We start from the raw sequence: 24634 nt of genomic DNA, 5'->3' as shown, positions 1-24634 counted from the left end.
CCGTTTTATCTCACTAAGACATTAGTCCCTTGAAAGAGCCCAGCCACCAAGTGAAAGGAAAGGTCTCTTCTCAAAAACAGCCAGCATACAAAGGTATGATTAGAGTACTAACTTGCTAATCGTTTTAACAGGAATGCATAAACAAATCTTAAGGAACCAATAAATATGAAAATAAATCATAGAAATTAAAAATCTCATTATACTAAAGAGCGGGCAACAAAGGAAATAACAATGAGCCTGAGGAATAAAAACAGCTGCGGTAAAAGCAAGCACAATAAATAATGCCATTTTTCCTCAATAAAGGTATCGCCAAAGGGCAACGTTTCTGAAGTTGTACAAAACAAATAATTCTTGTCACAGTCCTCTCTCAGCTCCCCATAGAATGGTGGGAGCTGCACGTTGCTGATTTGGGGGCCACCAGCTGGCGAATGAACTAAAATTCAGATCAGGAGGAGAGGAATAATAGCAGTTAATATCAGTTTCACCAACACTGTGACAAAAAGCTGTTTTGGAGGCAAACAGCTTGAACATGTGAAAGCAGAGAGATGGGCATGGGTGGTGCAGAGATGGTAGTGCTCTAAAGAGCATGCGCAGAGGAGACTGCTCTGCACATAGCTTTACAGCTTTACTGTGAGCCTACGCATAGGGTACGGAGCGGACCTAAATCTATTGCTTTTAGGGCTCGGGCTCTGCGTACACTGCACAGCAGTGTCGCACAGCTCCGAGTCCTATTCCGGGCGATTTGAAAATTAACCTTAAAATTCCACACGCTCGTGCGTGTGGATTTCCAAGGTCCATTTTCATTGGCCTTGGCGTGCGTGCTGTTTTTAAACAGAACACGCAATAGGCCATAGGCGGTCGCGTAGCTCCGCCTATGGCCTATTGGTGTCTGTTACGCGCACCAGAGGCCATATGTTTTGAATTATCGCGGCTTGACAGCCGCGATAATTCAAAACATATGCTTGCAGTGGCGTGCACGAGCGCACCACTCAACAAGCTTTTTTGTTGTTGTTTTGCTTTCTAAAATGGAGCCAGCTGGAGATGTGTATTCAAACCCATCCCCCACCCCTCCCCCCACGTTTCGCTACGCCACTGGGCCGGCTCCTTTGTTCTCAAGGGTTTTTGTGCACCTGTGTGTAAATGTGTATTTGTTTCTGCTGTCGCCTATGTACGCTTTTGCATGAGAATCCACGTGATTGTCACTACCTGGACCCGTGTGTATGTGTTTGTGACTCATGCACCCATGTGCGTTTTTATTATTGCGTTAACCCCTATGTGTGTGGGTCTCGAGGCTTTGTATATGCGTGTGACTGTTTGCATCCATGTGTGTGTTTGTGACTGCGTGACCCATGAGTGTGCCTGCACGTCTTTGTATGTTTGTGACTTCATGCGCCTAGGTGTGTTTGTGACTGCCTGACCCATGAGTGTGCCTGCACGTCTTTGTATGTTTGTGACTGCATGCGCCTATGTGTGTTTGTGACTGCGTGACCCATGAGTGTGCCTGCACGTCTCTGTATGTTTGTGACTGCATGCGCCTATGTGTGTTTGTGATTGCGTGAACCCATGAGTGTGCCTGCACGTATTTGTATGTTTGTGACTGCATGCGCCTATGTGTGTTTGTGATTGCGTGAACCTATGAGTGTGCCTGCACGTCTTTGTATGTTTGTGACTGCATGCGCCTATGTGTGTTTGTGATTGCGTGAACCCATGAGTGTGCCTGCACGTCTTTGTATGTTTGTGGCTGCATGCGCCTGTGTGTTTGTGATTGCGTGACCCATGAGTGTGCCTGCACGTCTTTGTATGTTTGTGACTGCATGCATGCGCCTATATGTGTGTTTGTGATTGCGTGAACCTATGAGTGTGCCTGTACGTCTTTGTATGTTTGGGACTGCATGCGCCTGTGTGTGTTTGTGACTGCGTGAACCCATGCGTGTGTATTTTTGAGGCTGCGTGTGCGCCTCCTCGAGTCTCGAGGCTGCGTGTGCGTGTCTATCCCTACTTGGTCCCAGCCCCTTGGAACAGACGGAAGACAAAGACTCCTGGCCTGTCTCTGCTCCGCCGGCATTTTATCAGCGCGGCCTATTGTCCGGCTGCCTCTTGTGTTCCGCGGTAGATGACTCCCAGCGGCCCAGTGTTTGTGCAGCGATAAGGAAAGAGGGGAGGGGCTTTATCCTAACCTTGGTGCTTGCGAGGAAAGAGGCAATGTGTGGGTAAGCGGTGAAGGGGGCCGAATATTCTAACGAGCTGTTTCCCTCCAGGGCCGGACTGGGAACCGAAACCGGCCCTGGCAAAGTGCTCGGTCGGCCCCCCTCCCCCCAGGGGGTTGGGGGGGTGCGACCGCGCTCTTTGCTAGGGCCGGTTTTCGGCCGATTTTGTTACAGTGCCGTTTTTGCAGCTATGCTGCAAAAAACGACCCTGTAACAAAACCGGCCCCCTGGTGCCCAAAACCGGCCCCCACCCTCGCGGCCGACCGGGGGATTGCCCGGTGCCTGCCACGGCCAGTCCGGGCCTGGTTCCCTCCATTCCCTCTGCCCTACACGCAGGCTCCCTCCGCCTCCACAGTGATGGATCTGGGCTATAGTATCGCGCGCAGCCGTGGGTTCCTGGCACACGGTCACACTCTCCACAGAGCGGAGAGCCGTGATTTTAACGGCGCAGTCACTGTTGTTCGATGTACACTCCACTACACCGAGGAGCCATGGTTGGACATACATTTAAAGGGCGCTGTGCCTGCGCACCTACTACATGCAGTTAAAACGAAATACAAACGGAAATATTCCTGAGCCGTGCTAATGAGTCTCTCAGCCCATTAGTGCTTTACCTGGTGTTAGATAGATGAGCACTCGACGTTTAGGTAGATGGGCGGCTAAGTGGATGACTTGGTGTGTGAGTACCTGAAAAGTTGAACGTGTGTGTATGAAACTGGGGCAATGGTCGTGAGATTAGATAGAGGGATGGATGGTGAGAGGTATGGATGAATCGGCTGGTTTGTGTATGGATGTATAGCTGGATGTGGGAGTGCTTACATAAAATGAGTGCATGAATGTGTGGTGGTCCAAAAGTGATTTGGCTGGATCGATCAATGAGTGGGTGGATGCATGCGTGAGTATATGGCTGGATGGATAAATGCAGAGGTGCTGAATGAATGAATGAATGAATGGAGGAGCATGCACGAGTTATTGGAGGGACGAGTGGATTGATATGTGAGAAGAATGATGGCGAGACAGAAGGGGAGAGAGACATCACCATCTCTTCGTTTTGTTGTGTAACACCCTCCACAGTGGACACTGCACACGTACCACAAGGTTACCGACTAGATTTCATCTGTATTGGTTGAAAAGAAGAGTTCCGTTGCGATAACATTTGCATTTATACATTTTTAATATTGTTACAACGTCAAGCTTCCATGTCTTATGCTTATGTGTGGGCCTGTTTTTGAGGAAAGGGAGTAGGTGAATCTGCTGAACAAAGCTGTCACTTCATAATTTTGTTTTCAAATATCGTTATTGAACGTATATAAGAACACAACCAGTGCATGTAAAGGCAAGGAGTAATTCTGGTCCATGAACTGCTGAAACCTCAATAAATAAATATTGACCCGTCTTGGTGGTTTCATATTTGCAGAAAATTACTGAATTTCACTGGAAGGTCTAGGCAAAGTCAGGATAGAGCATGAATGAAATCACATTTTCTAAACCAATAATAAGGCTTACAGAATTCCAAACAACTATTGAATGCATTTATTTGACGCAATAATATACAGTGTACCTGAAATACGTTATGCTCCAGAGCTATCTTATCATTACTATTATTCCCTAAGATTTAGGTGGTGTACAAAGATCTCTGCAGCAGGTGCCTTCACCCCATAACATGGCAACCAGTTTAGCTGAACAGATATACTGCCACATATCTCCTTGTTGCCAATTTCTTTGTGGCAGGGTTTAAAAGAAATAAATGTATACGATGAGGCCCAGATTTTGCTTCTAGGTTGCATCACTATTTTGGCACCACCCCAATGCAAAATATTTAATTTGTTAATTATTGTAATGCACTCAAAAATACTTATGATAGATCTGCTAAACATATGTGCAGTCTTAAGATCTGATGTCACTTCCTGTGAGGTTATGGGTTGTGATGAAACATCCTGCGATGCTATGTGTGATGTCACACACCATGATGATGCCTTCCTGTGATGTCACATGCAGTGATGTCGCTTCCTGTGATGTTACACCCATTTTGCGTAATTTGGTGAGTCCATCCACTTCCTTTATCTTTAGGAATTGAGCCCTGGCTCTGGTTTAGATAAGAATTTGGAGCTGTGCAGGTGAGGGTGTTCTGTTGAATGTGTTTTTAGGGCTCAAGCTCTGCGCACACTGCGTAGCAGTTTCGCGCAGCGAGAGTTCTATTCTGGGCGATTTGAAAATGTACCTTGAAATTCCACATGCTTGTGCGTGTGGATTTCCAAGGTCCATTTCCATTGACCTTCACGTGCGTGCTGTTTTTACATGCCACGATTAAACTGGTTCAGGAGTCTAAAGGGATGCGTTACAGGGAACCACAAAACACGAAATTACGTACGTTTTTCTATTCTTTTAAATAGAACAGCATCCTTGCCAAAACCAGCCCTCAAATACGAGGATTATAAAACAAATGTGGCGTAATTCACTGATCGATATTATCATGCAGACTTTAAGAGTTTCGTTTTCGTGCCCCCGGGTAACACGCAAGGTAGAGAGACGCATGGCGCACCGCAGGCTGTGAATTGTCTGTCACCGGTGACAGTATTTCCGACAATATCGTACATAAACCTTAGACTGAAAGCCACTGCGGATTGCCCCCTGTGAGAAACAAGTGATATACTTGTCAGCAGCTAGCGCCAAGCCTACAGAACTATGGGATTCAAAAAGGGGGTGGTGATGGACAGAGTATCTGAATTAAGCAGAACACTCCTACCCAGTCAAAAGATCAGGGCTTGATCCATCACCGTTTTTTAGCTCACTGCACCATCCCAGTTCAGAACCTGGCTACATGCAAATTAGTCTGACCCTGGCCCAGTGCATCATGGGAACAGGGCAGACCAAACTACCAAGCCAATTCTTTACTGGAAAGGAAACAAGCTTCCGGGGACCGGTTTCTGGCATTACAGCCGTCTTCGGCCCGGCTTGCTTGAATCCTGATGGTGCAGTGAGCAAGGGACTCACATCTGAGCATACCCTTCCACACTTGTGGTGGCCAAAACGATTCAAAAAGGGGGTGGTGATGGACAGAGTATCTGAATTAAGCAGAACACTCCTACCCAGTCAAAAGATCAGGGCTTGATCCATCACCGTTTTTTAGCTCACTGCACCATCCCAGTTCAGAACCTGGCTACATGCAAATTAGTCTGACCCTGGCCCAGTGCATCATGGGAACAGGGCAGACCAAACTACCAAGCCAATTCTTTACTGGAAAGGAAACAAGCTTCCGGGGACCGGTTTCTGACATTACAGCCGTCTTCGGCCCGGCTTGCTTGAATCCTGATGGTGCAGTGAGCAAGGGACTCACATCTGAGCATACCCTTCCACACTTGTGGTGGCCAAAACGATTCAAAAATGGGGGTGGTGATGGACAGAGTATCTGAATTAAGCAGAACACTCCTACCCAGTCAAAAGATCAGGGCTTGATCCATCACCGTTTTTTAGCTCACTGCACCATCCCAGTTCAGAACCTGGCTACATGCAAATTAGTCTGACCCTGGCCCAGTGCATCATGGGAACAGGGCAGACCAATCTACCAAGCCAATTCTTTACTGGAAAGGAAACAAGCTTCCGGGGACCGGTTTCTGGCATTACAGCCGTCTTCGGCCCGGCTTGCTTGAATCCTGATGGTGCAGTGAGCAAGGGACTCACATCTGAGCATACCCTTCCACACTTGTGGTGGCCAAAACGATTCAAAAAGGGGGTGGTGATGGACAGAGTATCTGAATTAAGCAGAACACTCCTACCCAGTCAAAAGATCAGGGCTTGATCCATCACCGTTTTTTATCTCACTGCACCATCCCAGTTCAGAACCTGGCTACATGCAAATTAGTCTGACCCTGGCCCAGTGCATCATGGGAACAGGGCAGACCAAACTACCAAGCCAATTCTTTACTGGAAAGGAAACAAGCTTCCGGGGACCGGTTTCTGGCATTACAGCCGTCTTCGGCCCGGCTTGCTTGAATCCTGATGGTGCAGTGAGCAAGGGACTCACATCTGAGCATACCCTTCCACACTTGTGGTGGCCAAAACGATTCAAAAAGGGGGTGGTGATGGACAGAGTATCTGAATTAAGCAGAACACTCCTACCCAGTCAAAAGATCAGGGCTTGATCCATCACCGTTTTTTAGCTCACTGCACCATCCCAGTTCAGAACCTGGCTACATGCAAATTAGTCTGACCCTGGCCCAGTGCATCATGGGAACAGGGCAGACCAAACTACCAAGCCAATTCTTTACTGGAAAGGAAACAAGCTTCCGGGGACCGGTTTCTGGCATTACAGCCGTCTTCGGCCCGGCTTGCTTGAATCCTGATGGTGCAGTGAGCAAGGGACTCACATCTGAGCATACCCTTCCACACTTGTGGTGGCCAAAACGATTCAAAAAGGGGGTGGTGATGGACAGAGTATCTGAATTAAGCAGAACACTCCTACCCAGTCAAAAGATCAGGGCTTGATCCATCACCGTTTTTTTAGCTCACTGCACCATCCCAGTTCAGAACCTGGCTACATGCAAATTAGTCTGACCCTGGCCCAGTGCATCATGGGAACAGGGCAGACCAAACTACCAAGCCAATTCTTTACTGGAAAGGAAACAAGCTTCCGGGGACCGGTTTCTGGCATTACAGCCGTCTTCGGCCCGGCTTGCTTGAATCCTGATGGTGCAGTGAGCAAGGGACTCACATCTGAGCATACCCTTCCACACTTGTGGTGGCCAAAACGATTCAAAAAGGGGGTGGTGATGGACAGAGTATCTGAATTAAGCAGAACACTCCTACCCAGTCAAAAGATCAGGGCTTGATCCATCACCGTTTTTTAGCTCACTGCACCATCCCAGTTCAGAACCTGGCTACATGCAAATTAGTCTGACCCTGGCCCAGTGCATCATGGGAACAGGGCAGACCAAACTACCAAGCCAATTCTTTACTGGAAAGGAAACAAGCTTCCGGGGACCGGTTTCTGGCATTACAGCCGTCTTCGGCCCGGCTTGCTTGAATCCTGATGGTGCAGTGAGCAAGGGACTCACATCTGAGCATACCCTTCCACACTTGTGGTGGCCAAAACGATTCAAAAAGGGGGTGGTGATGGACAGAGTATCTGAATTAAGCAGAACACTCCTACCCAGTCAAAAGATCAGGGCTTGATCCATCACCGTTTTTTAGCTCACTGCACCATCCCAGTTCAGAACCTGGCTACATGCAAATTAGTCTGACCCTGGCCCAGTGCATCATGGGAACAGGGCAGACCAAACTACCAAGCCAATTCTTTACTGGAAAGGAAACAAGCTTCCGGGGACCGGTTTCTGGCATTACAGCCGTCTTCGGCCCGGCTTGCTTGAATCCTGATGGTGCAGTGAGCAAGGGACTCACATCTGAGCATACCCTTCCACACTTGTGGTGGCCAAAACGATTCAAAAAGGGGGTGGTGATGGACAGAGTATCTGAATTAAGCAGAACACTCCTACCCAGTCAAAAGATCAGGGCTTGATCCATCACCGTTTTTTAGCTCACTGCACCATCCCAGTTCAGAACCTGGCTACATGCAAATTAGTCTGACCCTGGCCCAGTGCATCATGGGAACAGGGCAGACCAAACTACCAAGCCAATTCTTTACTGGAAAGGAAACAAGCTTCCGGGGACCGGTTTCTGGCATTACAGCCGTCTTCGGCCCGGCTTGCTTGAATCCTGATGGTGCAGTGAGCAAGGGACTCACATCTGAGCATACCCTTCCACACTTGTGGTGGCCAAAACGATTCAAAAAGGGGGTGGTGATGGACAGAGTATCTGAATTAAGCAGAACACTCCTACCCAGTCAAAAGATCAGGGCTTGATCCATCACCGTTTTTTAGCTCACTGCACCATCCCAGTTCAGAACCTGGCTACATGCAAATTAGTCTGACCCTGGCCCAGTGCATCATGGGAACAGGGCAGACCAAACTACCAAGCCAATTCTTTACTGGAAAGGAAACAAGCTTCCGGGGACCGGTTTCTGGCATTACAGCCGTCTTCGGCCCGGCTTGCTTGAATCCTGATGGTGCAGTGAGCAAGGGACTCACATCTGAGCATACCCTTCCACACTTGTGGTGGCCAAAACGATTCAAAAAGGGGGTGGTGATGGACAGAGTATCTGAATTAAGCAGAACACTCCTACCCAGTCAAAAGATCAGGGCTTGATCCATCACCGTTTTTTAGCTCACTGCACCATCCCAGTTCAGAACCTGGCTACATGCAAATTAGTCTGACCCTGGCCCAGTGCATCATGGGAACAGGGCAGACCAAACTACCAAGCCAATTCTTTACTGGAAAGGAAACAAGCTTCCGGGGACCGGTTTCTGGCATTACAGCCGTCTTCGGCCCGGCTTGCTTGAATCCTGATGGTGCAGTGAGCAAGGGACTCACATCTGAGCATACCCTTCCACACTTGTGGTGGCCAAAACGATTAAAAAAGGGGGTGGTGATGGACAGAGTATCTGAATTAAGCAGAACACTCCTACCCAGTCAAAAGATCAGGGCTTGATCCATCACCGTTTTTTAGCTCACTGCACCATCCCAGTTCAGAACCTGGCTACATGCAAATTAGTCTGACCCTGGCCCAGTGCATCATGGGAACAGGGCAGACCAAACTACCAAGCCAATTCTTTACTGGAAAGGAAACAAGCTTCCGGGGACCGGTTTCTGGCATTACAGCCGTCTTCGGCCCGGCTTGCTTGAATCCTGATGGTGCAGTGAGCAAGGGACTCACATCTGAGCATACCCTTCCACACTTGTGGTGGCCAAAACGATTCAAAAAGGGGGTGGTGATGGACAGAGTATCTGAATTAAGCAGAACACTCCTACCCAGTCAAAAGATCAGGGCTTGATCCATCACCGTTTTTTAGCTCACTGCACCATCCCAGTTCAGAACCTGGCTACATGCAAATTAGTCTGACCCTGGCCCAGTGCATCATGGGAACAGGGCAGACCAAACTACCAAGCCAATTCTTTACTGGAAAGGAAACAAGCTTCCGGGGACCGGTTTCTGGCATTACAGCCGTCTTCGGCCCGGCTTGCTTGAATCCTGATGGTGCAGTGAGCAAGGGACTCACATCTGAGCATACCCTTCCACACTTGTGGTGGCCAAAACGATTCAAAAAGGGGGTGGTGATGGACAGAGTATCTGAATTAAGCAGAACACTCCTACCCAGTCAAAAGATCAGGGCTTGATCCATCACCGTTTTTTAGCTCACTGCACCATCCCAGTTCAGAACCTGGCTACATGCAAATTAGTCTGACCCTGGCCCAGTGCATCATGGGAACAGGGCAGACCAAACTACCAAGCCAATTCTTTACTGGAAAGGAAACAAGCTTCCGGGGACCGGTTTCTGGCATTACAGCCGTCTTCGGCCCGGCTTGCTTGAATCCTGATGGTGCAGTGAGCAAGGGACTCACATCTGAGCATACCCTTCCACACTTGTGGTGGCCAAAACGATTCAAAAAGGGGGTGGTGATGGACAGAGTATCTGAATTAAGCAGAACACTCCTACCCAGTCAAAAGATCAGGGCTTGATCCATCACCGTTTTTTAGCTCACTGCACCATCCCAGTTCAGAACCTGGCTACATGCAAATTAGTCTGACCCTGGCCCAGTGCATCATGGGAACAGGGCAGACCAAACTACCAAGCCAATTCTTTACTGGAAAGGAAACAAACTTCCGGGGACCGGTTTCTGGCATTACAGCCGTCTTCGGCCCGGCTTGCTTGAATCCTGATGGTGCAGTGAGCAAGGGACTCACATCTGAGCATACCCTTCCACACTTGTGGTGGCCAAAACGATTCAAAAAGGGGGTGGTGATGGACAGAGTATCTGAATTAAGCAGAACACTCCTACCCAGTCAAAAGATCAGGGCTTGATCCATCACCGTTTTTTAGCTCACTGCACCATCCCAGTTCAGAACCTGGCTACATGCAAATTAGTCTGACCCTGGCCCAGTGCATCATGGGAACAGGGCAGACCAAACTACCAAGCCAATTCTTTACTGGAAAGGAAACAAGCTTCCGGGGACCGGTTTCTGGCATTACAGCCGTCTTCGGCCCGGCTTGCTTGAATCCTGATGGTGCAGTGAGCAAGGGACTCACATCTGAGCATACCCTTCCACACTTGTGGTGGCCAAAACGATTCAAAAAGGGGGTGGTGATGGACAGAGTATCTGAATTAAGCAGAACACTCCTACCCAGTCAAAAGATCAGGGCTTGATCCATCACCGTTTTTTAGCTCACTGCACCATCCCAGTTCAGAACCTGGCTACATGCAAATTAGTCTGACCCTGGCCCAGTGCATCATGGGAACAGGGCAGACCAAACTACCAAGCCAATTCTTTACTGGAAAGGAAACAAGCTTCCGGGGACCGGTTTCTGGCATTACAGCCGTCTTCGGCCCGGCTTGCTTGAATCCTGATGGTGCAGTGAGCAAGGGACTCACATCTGAGCATACCCTTCCACACTTGTGGTGGCCAAAACGATTCAAAAAGGGGGTGGTGATGGACAGCGTATCTGAATTAAGCAGAACACTCCTACCCAGTCAAAAGATCAGGGCTTGATCCATCACCGTTTTTTAGCTCACTGCACCATCCCAGTTCAGAACCTGGCTACATGCAAATTAGTCTGACCCTGGCCCAGTTTCTGTATCGTTGTTGGCCACTATAGGTGTGGCAGGGTATACTCAGACATGAGTCCCTTTCTCACTGCTCCATCAGGATTCAAGCAAGCCGGGCCGAAGAGGCTGAAATGCCAGAAACCGGTCCCCGGTAGCTTGTCTCCTTTCTGGTGAAGAATTGGCTTGGTAGTTTGGTCTGCCCTGTTCCCATGATGCACTGGGCCAGGGACAGACTAATTTGCATATAGCCAGGTTCTGAGCTGGGATGGGGCAGTGAGATAAATAACGGTGATGGATCAAGCCCTGATCTTTGGACTGGGTAAGAGTGGTCTGCTTAATTCAGACACTCTGTTCATCACCACCCCCTTTTCTGTATCGTTACAGAACTATGGGAGCAGCTGTAGAGCCGCCGCACCCCTCCCCCCCCAGCAACCATCGGCTCAAACTAGAGGCCCCACTTGCAACCACCACCTCAAATTAAGCCCTATACCAGACCGATCCCTGCAAGAGAGACACAAAAAATACACCTGTACCAACCCACTTCCTTGAAAAATAAGGCTTGGTGAGAGGAAAAGAACAAATCAATGATGAAAAATCACAACCGGTCCTGCGTCTGTACACGACAGAGAACAGCCAAAAGTTTTTTCGTTTTAGCAAAAAACATACATTACCAGACAGATGGCTCAGTCCAACCTCAACAGTCAGTGACAAATAAAAGTGCAAATTGCAGACACAACTCTGGCCCGCCAAAGTGGCATTATATAGGCCGAGAGCGACTGCAGCTGAGACAAATTAACCTCTTCCCGCCACTAGTAAGAGCCTTCCTAAGACCCGCCCCCTCACCTGTTCTCTCTCCACCGCCATGGTTTAGAGCCCGAACCTGTCAACTCTCCAGTTCCCTCGCTCGCATCCCACCCTTGAAGCTGAGCCCACAGGCCCCCCCCCCTCAGCCCCTGCTCACTTCTTCTCTTACCCAGCATGCCCTGGGAACTCTTTCGTAGCAGCATATAGAAGACAAGACGGGCCTGCATACAACAGGCACCAACAATATCGCTGACAGTTCAATCAGTCCCAGGGTGTTTGCCCTATCCTATCACATGGTTAAGCACATTGCATGCTGGTACTTGTGGTCCTACGTCGTTGATGATGACATAAAAACGGACACAGCAGCTTTTCCTTACACACTGCAGCCAGTCTAGCAGTACTGCCGCTCGTTGACCCCGGTGATTCTGATTATACAGCCAGTGCATTGTGGTACATGTAGTCCAATTCTGGCAATGAGTGAAAAAGGCCTAAGCTTAGTAACCCAGAGTGTCCGCCTCCCCCTTTCCGTTCATCCTCAACTCAACACTCTCCATGACCAAGCAAGTCAACGCCGTCTCATACTCCTGCTTCAACACCCTCAGCAAGATCTACAGGTGCCCCCCCCCCCTCGTCTCCCCTCCCCCCCCCCCAACAGAAGAACAGTCACCCAGGCCCTCGTCGGAGGCAGGCTGGACTATGGAAATGCCCTCTACACAGGAGCCTCGGCCAAACTCCTAAAATGTCTACAATGCATACAGAACGCCTCTGCTCGCCTAATCCTCGACATCCCTCGCCGCAGCCACATCATACCCCACCTGAGAGACCAGCACTAGCTTCCCGTCAACAAGAGGATAACCTTCAAGCTCCTCAACCACGCTCACAAAGCACTCCATGACGTCGGACCAGTATACCTCAACAGGCGACTCACCTTCTACTCCCCGAACCAGCAGCTAAGCTCCGCCGCCCTCGCCACAGTCCTCCGCATCCGAAAAGCGACCACCGGAGGCAGATCGTTCTCCCACCTCGCCGCCAAGACCTGGAACACACTCCCCATCCTCCTACGGCGACCCAGGATCTACTGACCATCAGGAGGCTCCTCGAGACCTGGCTTTTGGAGCAGTAGCAGTACCTCCCCCCCCTCCCACACCCCCCAAGTGCCTTGAGACCCTCACAGGTGAGTAATGCGCTTTACAAATTTATTGATTGATTGAGTGTGTAAAGAATGTTAGGGGGAGTGAGTCTGAGCAGGGGCCTAGCTATTAGTGATGCAGCCAGTGCAGTGGCACCGGGACCCAGAGGGGCAGCATAGACTTAGCCTGTGCATACAGGCACTGCCGATGCAGTACAGACCAATCACAATGCTTCATGCAGCATTGTGATTGGCTCAAGGGAACCTGGGTGCTTCTAGGCTGCTTCCTGTTCCTGTGCTGGCGGGAGGAGGAGCGACGCGACCAGGGGGCGCAGCAAGGAGGACGCAGCAAGCAGATAAGTACGTTTTAAAAATGTATTTAACCTTCTCCCCCGCCACCCTTCCAACCCCGATCAATGCCGGCCGCCGCTGGTGGTGGCGTCCTGTTTGCAACTATATTTTAATATATTTTTACCTGCCTATACATTTAGACAAATCGTTTTGCTTATTTAATACAAGGCTGATTTTAGTGCTAGCAATATATTTGTAGGTCTTATGTAAACCACCCAGAATTTCCTGTTATCTATTAGGCTCTTACAATTGAATGGCAGTAAGCTATAATGTTTGGCTGTTTGCTATGCATTTGCAGTTCCCTTTTTAGGGCTCGGGCTCTGCGTACACTGCGCAGCAGTGCCGCGCAGCGAGAGTCCTATTCCGGGTGATTTGAAAATGGAACTTGAAATACCCCACGCGCGTGCGTGTGGATTTCCAAGGTCCATTTTCATTGGCCTTCGCGTGCGTGCTGTTTTTAAACAGAACACGCAATAGGCCATAGGCAGTCGCTTAGCTCCGCCTATGGCCTATCTGTGTCTGTTACGCGCACCATCAGAGGGGAGACTCCCGATGTTTGAAGCAAAAAATGGCTTTATTTAAGTTAATGAGTAATACATTTTTACCATTGATTTTTAAATGTTGGCATGTATGATATATGTTGGGCACAGCTGGAACTTAAAATATGAGACCCCTCTCTCACCCCACAGGCTGCAACTCTGAGCACAAACCACACAAAGTGCAGGCCCTCCTGAATGTGTCCCATCGATGACAAATTATACTGGGTCACAATCGGATCATTGGACTGGGTCCAGCCTGGATCCAGCTCATTAATAGCTGCTGCCCCCCTATAATCCAGCACCGAAAGTGTGCATTTTATAAATGTTATATATTACTAAAATGTATGTGGGTGGCTGTGGTTTTTCAGGGAAATCTGGTGTCCCTAGAATAAAGACACTTATGTTTTTTCAAAGTTTGCAGCAGTTCCTAAAGCGGTATCAGACTAATCATGATAACATAAGGGGTTGACAAGACTCCGTTTACCAATCATGTGGCATTCCAGCAGTGTTTTTTATGCACATGACAAAGTCAATGCTTGGATAAAGACAACGGTTTCCAGCATACATTCTGATTACAGCATGAGAGACTTGTTAAGTGCGCTTGTCTGCTTACATAGACAGTGAACGGAACTAGTATATATTTGTTGTAGCAATAACCTACCTAGTCAATGTTGTGATTATTTGTTTTGCAGTAAAATGAGGTGACGGGCTTTATATATAGAGAGGTATGGTCTTAACCATTTATTGAAAACGTTAATAATCTGCTTCTCTTGCCTATCATGAGGGTAAAATGTGTGTTATGGATTTCAAAATTAGGCCATGCACTGTGGAAAATGTCTGATTGGATTGTAAACCGCCATAAGATGTTAATTGAAACTATACTGAAATAGTGACTGGTGTTGGTCCCTTGTTTTCTTACTCATAATTTTTAACTTGATCTACTTGACTACGTCATGAAATGGTAAGGTAGCTCCTAGTGCTAATGGACATTGTACAAACCTCTTACCAAGAACAGAGGTTTCAACTTACGTGAGCTCATTTCCCTCGCATTCCTCTGATGTGTGTAAGTGTGCAGGGCTAGCAGTGTGTAAGTGTGCAGGGCGAGCAGTGTGTGGGTGTCCAGGTTGAGTAGTGTGTGAGTGTGCAGGGTGAGCAGTGTGTGAGTGTGCAGGGTGAGCAGTGTGTGAGTGTGCAGGGTGAGCAGTGTGTGAGTGTGCAGGGTGAGCAGTGTGTGAGTGTGCAGGGTGAGCAGTGTGTGAGTGTGTGAGTGTGCAGGGTGAGCAGTGTGTGAGTGTGCAGGGTGAGCAGTGTGTGAGTGTGCAGGGTGAGCAGTGTGTGAGTGTGCAGAGTGAGCAGTATGTGAGTGTGTAGGGAGAGAAGTGTGTGTGTGTGTAGGGAGAGCAGTGTGTGTGTGTAGGGTGAGCGTGTAGGGTGAGCAGTGTGTGAGTGTGTAGGGAGAGCTGTGTGTGTGTGTAGAGTGAGCGTGTAGGGTGAGCAGTGTGTGAGTGTGTAGGGTGAGCATTGTGTGAGTGTGTAGGGTGAGCATTGTGTGAGTGTGTAGGGTGAGCAGTGTGTGAGTGTGTAGAGTGAGCAGTGTCTGAGTATGTAGGGTGAGCAGTGTGTGAGTGTGCAGGGTGAGCAGTGTGTGAGTGTGCAGGGTGAGCAGTGTGTGAGTGTGCAGTGTGAGCAGTGTGTGAGTGTGCAGGGTGAGCAGTTTGTGAGCGTGCAGGGTGAGCAGTTTGTGAGCGTGCAGGGTGACGAGTGTGTGAGTATGCAGGGTTAACAGTGTGTGAGTGTGCAGGGTGAGCAGTGTGTGAGCGTGCAGGGTGAACATTGTGTAAGCGTGTAGGGTGAACATTGTGTGAGCGTGTAGGGTGAGCAGTGTGTGAGCGTGCAGGGTGAGCAGTGTGTGAGTGTGCAGGGTGAGCAGTGTGCGAGTGTGCAGGGTGAGCAGTGTGTGAGTGTGCAGGGTGAGCAGTGTGTGAGTGTGCAGGGTGAGCAGTGTGTGAGTGTGCAGGGTGAGCAGTGTGTGAGTGTGCAGGGTGAGCAGTGTGTAAGTGTGCAGGGTGAGCAGTTTGTGAGCCTTCAGGGTGACCAGTGTGTGAGTATGCAGGGTTAACAGTGTGTGAGTGTGCAGGGTGAGCAGTGTGTGAGCGTTCAGGGTGAACATTGTGTAAGCGTGTAGGGTGAACATTGTGTGAGCGTGTAGGGTGAGCAGTGTGTGAGCGTGCAGGGTGAGCAGTGTGAGTGTGCAGGGTGAGCAGTGTGTGAGTGTGCAGGGTGAGCAGTGTGTGAGTGTGCAGGGTGAGCAGTGTGTGAGTGTGCAGGGTGAGTAGTGTGTGAGTGTGCAGGGTGAGTAGTGTGTGAGTGTGCAGGGTGACCAATGTGTGAGCAAGCAGGGTTAACATTGTGTGAGCGTGCAGGGTGAGCAGTGTGTGAGTGTGCAGTGTGTGAGTGTGCAGGGTGTGCAGTGTGTGAGCATGCAGGGTGACCAATGTGTGAGCAAGCAGGGTTAACATTGTGTGAGCGTGCAGGGTGAGCAGTGTGAGCGTGCAGGGTGAACATTGTGTAAGTGTGCAGGGTGAACATTGTGTAAGTGTGCAGGGTGAGCAGTGTGTGAGTGTGCAGGGTGAGCAGTGTGTAGGGTGAGCATTGTGTGAGTGTGTAGGGTGAGCAGTGTGTGAGTGTGTAGGGTGAGCAGTGTGTGAGTGTGTAGGGTGAGCAGTGTGTGAGTGTGCAGGGTGAGCAGCGTGTGAGTGTGCAGGGTGAGCAGTGTGTGAGTGTGCAGGGTGAGCAGTGTGTGAGTGTGCAGGGTGAGCAGTGTGTGAGTGTGCAGGGTGAACATTGTGTAAGTGTGCAGGGTGAGCAGTGTGTGAGTAGGGTGAGCATTGTGTGAGTGTCTAGGGTGAGCAGTGTGTGAGTGTGTAGGGTGAGCAGTGTGTGAGTGTGCAGGGTGAGCAGTGTGTGAGTGCAGGGTGAGCAGCTTGTGAGTGTGCAGGGTGAGCAGTGTGTGAGTGTGCAGGGTGAGCAGTGTGTGAGTGTGCAGGGTGAACATTGTGTGAGTGTGTAGGGTGAGCAGTGTGTGTGTGTGTGTGTGTGTGTGTGTGTAGGGGCAGTGTGCGAGTGTGCAGGGTACGATAACTCGAAGTCCGCCACACACACACACAACACCCCACACACAACACCCCACACACAACACCCCACACACAACACCCCACACACAACACCCCACACACAACACCCCACACACAACACCCCACACACAACACCCCACACACAACACCCCACACATAACACCCCACACACAACACCCCACACACAACACCCCACACACAACACCCCACACAACACCCCACACATAACACCCCACACATAACACCCCACACATAACACCCCACACATAACACCCCACACATAACACCCCACACATAACACCCCACACATAACACCCCACACATAACACCCCACACATAACACCCCACACATAACACCCCACACATAACACCCCACACATCACACCCCACACATCACACCCCACACATCACACCCCACACATCACACCCCACACATCACACCCCACACATCACCCCCCACACATCACCCCCCACACATCACCCCCCACACATCACCCCCCACACATCACCCCCCACACATCACCCCCCACACATCACCCCCCACACATCACCCCCCACACATCACCCCCCACACATCACCCCCCACACATCACCCCCCACACATCACCCCCCACACATCACCCCCCACACATCACCCCCCACACATCACACACACCCCACACATCACACACACCCCACACACCCCACACATCACACACACCCCACACACCCCACACATCACACACATCACACACATCACACACATCACACACATCACACACATCACACACATCACACACATCACACACATCACACACATCACACCCCACACCCCACACATCACACCCCACACATCACACCCCACACACACTCACCACCACACACGCAAACACACTCACCACCAGTGCACACTTTCACTAGACACAAACACCACCAGCCGTCTGTGCACGCTTTCACCGGGCACAAACACCACCAGTGCACGCTTTCACCGGGCACAAACACCACCAGCGCACGCTTTCACCGGGCACAAACACCACCAGCGCACGCTTTCACCGGGCACAAACACCACCAGCGCACACTTTCAACACACATACACACACACGCACACCCCCCCCCACAATTTCTACAGGCACACACACCACCAGCCATCAGTGCACAATTTCTACAGGCACACACACCACCAGCCATCAGTGCACAATTTCAAAAGGCACACATACCACCAGCCATCAGTGCACAATTTCAAAAGGCACACACGCCATCAGTGCACACATCAATTGTTAACGCATCCACATTTAACTATTGTAGCAATCGCAGTATGGTGCACCTTACTTTAAAACATATTCATCTAAAGCGCAGCATGCCATCATTGCTACAATTCCAAGCCAACACACATAATTCCACTACACACCACATGCATACACTCCATAACACATGGCTAAAACACATTGCCATTTACAATGCCATTAGCTCTAACTCAAATAAATACGAGACCTATTGCATTTCCAATGCTTGTTTTAACTGAGATCAACCTATGATCACTCAGTGAGAGTCTAGTACCTCATACACTCCTAACCAGGCTCTCCGCTTATGCGAACGTATTGTGAAATCAAGGAAGCTAAAACGACCATGCCCACAAAAGTGGGTATGTTAGTGGTGGAGTCAAAGGCGAAAATCCAACTATACCTAATTAAAAGCAAGCTAAGACATTTCCCGGTAAGTTATGGCAGACATTTGTGATGGTCTCCACGTCAGTGCCTGTCAAACCACAGGATTTAGGGGGTGCTGCGCACAGTTTAGTGTTAAAGTCCCCTAACCACATGACTGCACAGCTACCTCTCAAATTACCCAGACTTTGCTCTACAATCTACATCCTCCGGTAAAAGAGGTGCAGGGATAGTGAGACAGCTTGATTTTATCTCTAGAAAAGTTACTGGACCCCTTTTCAGTGCCCTCGTTGTTCTTGATCTTTCAGTGAGACATGGGGTGTTTGACAACACCCTCCTCAGCCAAAGGCAGAGAACGCCCACCATGGAGTCCACCCTGCCTCAAATATTTGTCCGGGCAACCTTTGCTAATACAAACAAGTTCTAATCTATCTGTCTACCAGCACCATGCCAACAGGCTAAATGCTGCCATACCTCAACCTGCCAATACCAACTTCATTCAGCATACATCATAATTTGCGCTTGTAACAAACATTTGTATTGTCTATTCATAGGTTTCTTTTCTTTCAGGCAATCACAGCCTAGTGTTAAGTCGGATCTACCAGCCACTCACAGATATTGAAACATTTCCCCGTGTTCATGAGATCTGTTTTCACGTCTGCGATTAGCTGTGAGCACGAGGATGACTATCTCGACCTGTTTAGTGTAATTACGGATGAACAAAATCAGTGGCATAGCTGGGGGGTGGAGGATGTCTGTCGACTACCAGCATCCTCCCACCCCCAAGAACAAGTCATCTGTCGGCTGCCAGCCTTCCCGTACCCCTCCCCCAGCTCTTACCCGAATGGGCTGCAAACTTAGGGTCAGCCCCGGTGGGAGTAGCTATAGCTATGCCACTGATAAAAGTTGAAAGGATTTTGTATTAAAAAACAAACTAACATTGTGCTGTGATAATTGGTGCAGAAAGGTAGAGGGAATATTTACTAGTTGGCCAAAATAGACATTAAAAGTTCTTGTCCCTGACATCAATATGTCCTGGACGTCTGGCAATATAAATTCCACAACCCTGTTTCTCACACCACAGATTAGATTGTGAAGTAAATGACATCCCCTTTTTAGGTCTTGCCTATCGTTGCAGCGGCATGCGCTGCTCGATCTGTGAGGCTTCTTGTAGTTAAGATTTTCTTGAAGTTCAGTGTAAGCCTGCCCATAATTTTCATTGGGTTGCATCAGCGTTTATGCTAAATGCTGGCTTTCCTATTGAAAAGGAGGCTTTTTGGTTACTGCCCTGTCTCCTTCTTGAACGGCCCATCTGGACTCGCAGCGTTAGACGTTCTTCTTAAAATACTGGGTAAGCACTTTTTTTTAAATTATTCTTTTTCTAGAGCATGTAAGCAAACGTGGTGGTCTGAGGGATGTTACTTTTCTAGAAAGGACAGACCTCCGTTTCTTTATAATACGCATTAATTCCGAATGTACCGCTGTGTGCATACACATCAGTCTGAAGCAGAATGCTAGCACGGTGTGTGTGTGTGTTTATATGTAACACCACGGTTGTAATGCTCTGGTACACACACGCTCAGGACGGCCTGCTTTTAAACATACAAGGCCTTCAGCCACAGCCATGAGTGCACAATGAAGCCCCTGCCTCCTTTAATCAAGTGTTGAGGACTGGGGCAGGATGTGAGGTGGTTTTTGTTGTTGTTGTTACACAACTCCTTTAAACGATCCGGGAAGCAATTGTAGTCACGTTTTCCCTCTTAACTCCCCAGTAAGCCCTGGAAGATGATTCACAGGGCAAAAAAAACAAAAGGAAATAAAAATAAAAAACAAACAAACAGTAGGGCACTGCTGCCCCTCCCCAAAGCCTGTTTGTAGTACTTGTTGCTGCAATATCGTATCTGTGGAGCCCCCTGTAAACGAGTGTAAACACCCCCAAGACACCCACACAATACACAGTCGGGGGTGCAGCTGCTGCCGACAGGCACCTATGTCTGTGTAGATGTGCGGGTGTTTGATTCTCATGGGGTGCTGTGTATCTGGGCTCCCCTGACGGAGAGTCGAGGCAGGGGGTGCCTGGTGTACGAGGCCAGCTCTTGGGGTCCGGTCCGGAGGGGGCTGGTGTAAGAGGCCAGTGCTGGGGTCCGAAGGGGGCTGATGTAAGAGGCCAGTTCTGGGGTCCGGAGGGGGCTGGTGTGAGGTGGAGAGAACGCTAGTGCTGGGGATAGAGCAGGGTCCACTCCTGATTTTTGACCCCAATCCCCATCTCTGTTTTGGGGTAAAAGACCAGCGTCCATACGTTGATTGAGTTTGCTTAACCCTGTGGAGGGGAGGGCGAGGAGGGCTGTACCTTCACCTCAGTACAAAGGGACCTGGAAGTCCATTTTCCACTTCACTGCGCTGTAATAGCGCCATGTGGGCCGCCGCTGACCCCTCCCTGCTCTTGCTTCTGGTAGCGGAGAGCGAGCCTGCATTGGAAGTCTCTGCACCCCTACTCCCACACCCTGTGCCCCCGGAAAGCACACATCCCAATCCCATCACAGGCAGTAATTTCTGGCATAAAAAATATCGCTTTTATTTTTTTTAAATAGAAGATAATATGTCCTGAAGAAGAACAAACGAACATGTAGTGCAGTGAAAAAATGAAGTTCAGAAACATAAGGCCTAAATATATGTTTTCTAACTTTTTAATTCTTTTTGCGGCACGAGCCGTCTGGTAAAGTAATGTAAAAATATAGTGGTAAATTGTAATGTACACTAATAATACAAAACATACAAAAATAACATATATAATCATACAAAACATTTCCGATCGTAGCCCATATTTGACACCTATGCCTGGGGAGCTGACCTAGTGTCATCCCTGCTCATGGATTGCGGTGCACCAGCGATACACTCACATGGATCTCTTTGAGAGAGGCATCTGTGGAGAGTGCGGAACTCTTCCCTTTACAGCCGTGTCTCCCTCAAACTCCATGGTGGTGGCTGGGGGAGTAATCCCACCTGATGCATGTGGAGATGCCCTTATCTTTGTGGTGCTGTCCAGTGGGAGTTGTGAAGTCAGTGCACCATACAGCTCACTGATGCCACCCCCCCCACCAGGAGGATTCAGGGAGGGAGTTGGATGGGAGCAGCAGGGCTGATGTTGAAGTGATTTCGCGTCAGCCCCACAGGGACAACCCATTGATGGAGGGAATGCAAACTGTTGGCCACTGCAGAAAGGGAATTAAAAAAGCTTTTGCAAATCCAGAAGGTTTAGTGTTGGCTGACAGCCTTTTTTGGCTTCATCAATGCTTGTTTGGTCTGTTTTTTTGTACAGCATTTTTGTTGAGGGCGTGGTCTGAAAAAGCACACATTGCCATAGTAGTACTTGGCAGTCAAAGAACTACTGCAGATGTGCTCCATGTGAACGAGCTAAATGCTGTCACTCACAGTGAAGTTATCCAGTGGTAGAAGTAGGCTGACCCACTACCCCATGGTATAGTGGGATGAAGAAAAATGTTATTTACATAACAGATGCATGGATAAAGCTTTACTGAAGATTGTGTTATTCTGCTTTACATTTTGCAATGCCAGATTCATTTCCAAGATTCCCCGTTATTCTCCATCTAAAATTAAAAGATTTACACATTTTATGGTAAATTGTTTAATTTTCTGAGAAAATGCACGGCCTAACAGCAAATACCTTACTTTGTTTCAGGAGCCACTTCAAATGCTGCAGATGGCAAAGACTTCGGCATTTCTCTTTTTGAGCACTTAGGTAGGTAAATGAGAACATTGCCTCATTTTTATGCTTCTGTTTCAGCGTGTTGTTATTACCCAAGGAATGATATGCAAATAAAAAAACTACTTTTGCATAGTAGAAGTGTTACGATCCCTCAGCTGGAGTCTTATCGTCAAGCATTCATGAAGCTTAGTTAAATTACTTTCTGGAAATAAATGTGCATGCCAACATATAGCCTTGTTGTGACAAATACCAATTAAGAACTATTAGACTAAGATAAGTGTTAAAGTTATAGATTTATTAGCTTTTGGGTTACTTTTTAGCCTAGCAACTTTTTGCTAATTTCTGTGACAGCTTATCGTTATCTTGGCAATGTATGTCAATCACTAGCATTGTCCTTTAACATATGGAACAAGTCCTACAAGTAGTTAGTTGTAAAGCAATCAGATTTATTGAAATATTTTCATATCACTTTATCTTAGTCACTTCGATTGCAATAGAAATGCCATCTACTTTTGAGAAAGCACCTGTTTTTAACCAATGTATAAAAGTCAACAAGGGCACCCAAATGAGTCAGCACAGGACCTCGGTGAACATATTTTTGAAAGCAACAGTGGTCCCATGCATAAGCAATATTCAAACAACAATCAATATAGACACAATGGATACTATATTTGTTATGACCTGTCCAGCCGGACAGAGGTCACGATCTTTTAAATGAGAAAACAAGATTCCTTCAACAGTTCTTCGTAGTGGGGCACAAGCCTGTACCCTAACACATACAAATTGGCATGGCGAAGAAAATACAAACAAACAGAGCAGGGCTTTTAGGCAAAAGCTACAGATTCCTGTAAATAGTATTATAACAGAAATTCAAGTGGCACCATTACAGGCATATAACACATTGCGTACGATTTTTTAAATGTATTTATTTTTTATTTTATATATGGTGCGCAAAGAGGTCGACGGCATTTCGATCCCGCTATCTAATCATGGGGATCATCATCAGGACATTAATAATGCCAAAAGAGTAAAGCCTCTGTGGCATTGCCCGGAAGATTTATGCTCCGACTGACCCGGATTACTTCGCTACTTTGAAACGCGATCAAGCACATTGCTGACGTGTTCCCCGAAAGGCTCCAGATTGCTGGACTGCCAGGTTACACAACCGACCCCCCCACCAAACCTCTGAATTCCTTGGTTGTGTATCATCGGCTACAGAGACTTTACTCTTTAGGCATTATTAATGTCCTGATGATGATCCCCATGATTAGATAGTGGGATCGAAACCCAGTCGACCTCTTTGCGCACCATATATGCCTGTAATGGTGCCACTTGAATTTCTGTTATAATACTATTTACAGGAATCTGTAGCTTTTGCCTAAAAGCCCTGCTCTGTTTGTATTTTCTTCACCATGCCAATTTGTATGTGTTAGGGTACAGGCTTGTGCCCCACTACGAAGAATTGTTCAAGGAATCTTGTTTTCTCATTTTTCTAACAAGTAAAATATCGAGACCTCTGTCCGGCTGGACAGGTCATAACGAATATAGTATCCACTGTGTCTATATTGATTCCTGTTTTTAACCAAAGCAACATTGTTTGTATACTGCGCATATATTCCCTTATTGGAGAGTTTTATCATTTTACGCATCTACCCAGTCCAGCCATGGATTTTATGAAATTTTCTCTGAATAACCATTTTCTGTTTTTAGCAGAATAATACTTTAAGTGAAAATAGAGTACATTTTGCAGGTGCCTCCCCATAGACATGGGCATCACACATCATCTGGTTACAACCCAATGAACATAATTCCCTTTTAATCTATTTGTACTTTCTAATTTTGAAGAAGCGTTTGCCTGAGATTTGAAAGTCGGCAAGCCACAGAGCTGGTAGGTTGACAAAGGACCCATGACCGCAAAAGTCTCCAGCCCAAACTAAATCCGAACTAAAGGATTCATCTTACCAGCTCACACTGTTTCAAACAGTTGACAGGAGTTTGGGATCATAGGGCCTTTTGTACAACATGTTTTAACTGTCGGAAATCATCAGATTCTGTCAGTTTGAGTTTGCGACCATTAAATCACTTTCTGAAATGTGCAAAACCCAATTAACAATTCGTCAAATGTTTTATGAATCATTAAATGGTTTTAGGAAACAGTAAGGAATCTGTATTTGGAAGGGGAGTGTTTAAGGTGTCCCTTTCAAAAAACCAATTTCTTATTTTATGTATTGACATATTCTTCCGAAATTGAGTCGCCAAACAGAAATATTTTACCACCCACTCAAAAGTGTGGTAATCCATTCATAATTGGGAAGTAATCTCCAAAGGTCCTCTGCTTATTCCTGAAGTGTAACTTTTCATTATTTTTTTTTTTAAACACAACACATTTTTCTTTAAGGAACATGGGCTGCATTTAAAAAATACAAAAAGATTATTTTATTT

At 48.0% G+C, this 24634-nt stretch overlaps 1 protein-coding gene across 3 annotated transcripts in view; it reads left to right on the top strand.

Moving 5' to 3' along the window:
• TANC2 (tetratricopeptide repeat, ankyrin repeat and coiled-coil containing 2) overlaps positions 1 to 24634 on the top strand; it is a 2511073-nt gene that overhangs the window by 151219 nt on the left and 2335220 nt on the right. For all 3 annotated transcript variants that reach the window (XM_078645079.1, XM_078645080.1, XM_078645078.1), the window contains exon 2: positions 22166 to 22225. The gene's annotated coding sequence lies outside the window, so the exon portion shown is untranslated. The remainder of the gene's footprint in view (positions 1 to 22165; positions 22226 to 24634) is intronic.

The sequence above is a fragment of the Lissotriton helveticus genome, chromosome 5_1 (genome assembly GCF_964261635.1).
Source record: "Lissotriton helveticus chromosome 5_1, aLisHel1.1, whole genome shotgun sequence".
Taxonomy (NCBI): Eukaryota; Metazoa; Chordata; class Amphibia; order Caudata; family Salamandridae; genus Lissotriton; species Lissotriton helveticus.
Note: the sequence above shows the minus strand (reverse complement) of the source record. Positions and strands in the feature narration are given on the sequence as shown.